We start from the raw sequence: 902 nt of genomic DNA, 5'->3' as shown, positions 1-902 counted from the left end.
TGGGTAACGTTTCCAAAACAGGGGTGTGTGTGTGTTCTATTGTTGAAAGGAAACAAACAAGTTTGCTTTGAGAGTCATAGAAATGCCCAGCTATTAGAACACACGTTTTCCCCTGGCCGCTTGCCTCTCCTGTCCCCAGGCAACCTTTCCATTTGGCCCCTCGCTCTGGGAGGTCCCCTGGGGCTGTCTGGTGGAACTGATTTTTTGGTGCAGTGAGAACTAGCTTCTCCAAAATCTCAGAGACCACCCAGAACATGGCTGATGTTTGGCAAATGTGTACGTGTTTCCTCGGGACACTGAGTAACTGACCCGCCTTTCTGGGTCTTTTATTTGCAAAAAGAAAATAGATGGGGAATTTTTTTTTTTTTAAGACGAGGCAAGGGAGAAAATCTATTCAAAATTCACCTTATGAATTTGTGTTTGGGGAAGGGGAAGGGCAAGAGAAATCAGGGCCAAGACCTCCACCAAGCTAAAGCGTCTGGGACGAGCAAGAGCGCTTCAGCTCTGCGTTAGGGAGGGAGCACCTGCTAGAAGCTCACTCCCTGGCCAACCTGGCGCTTCCCTCCCCAAGCTCCCCAGGGCGGGGCTGCCCCCTGCACGGACACCTCGGGGGTCGGGAGGCCGGGGCTAGAGGACAGGCCTGGCTTGGTCTCCTACTGTGTGCCTCTCTCCGCACCGCCACACTACGTGCTCCAGCAATGTTTGCGGGGCGCAGGAAGCGAGAATTGCGCCTCTGCCCCCGCGCCTCTAAGGCGAACTATCTGACACGCAGGCTGCCTCCGACCCACAGTCTCCTCACGTTAACTGAGGTCACCCGGCCTCGGCTGCGGGGGAGCAACCGCGAAGGCGAGCCGCTGGAGCCAAGATGGAGAGGAAGCCGGAGAGGGAGAGAGGCGGCGCGA

At 56.0% G+C, this 902-nt stretch overlaps 1 protein-coding gene across 3 annotated transcripts in view; it reads right to left on the bottom strand.

The window, feature by feature from the left end:
- Positions 1-902, bottom strand: part of CES5A (carboxylesterase 5A) — a 161745-nt gene that overhangs the window by 158630 nt on the left and 2213 nt on the right. For 2 of the 3 annotated variants that reach the window (XM_005882477.2, XM_005882480.2), the window contains exon 1: positions 800-894. The exons of the other annotated variant lie outside the window; for it this stretch is intronic. The gene's annotated coding sequence lies outside the window, so the exon portion shown is untranslated. Of the gene's footprint in view, positions 1-799; positions 895-902 lie in introns of those variants that run through there. 3 annotated transcript variants of the gene reach the window in all.

This window comes from Myotis brandtii, unplaced genomic scaffold (genome assembly GCF_000412655.1).
Source record: "Myotis brandtii unplaced genomic scaffold, ASM41265v1 scaffold721, whole genome shotgun sequence".
In the NCBI taxonomy this organism is placed as follows: Eukaryota; Metazoa; Chordata; class Mammalia; order Chiroptera; family Vespertilionidae; genus Myotis; species Myotis brandtii.
Note: the sequence above shows the minus strand (reverse complement) of the source record. Positions and strands in the feature narration are given on the sequence as shown.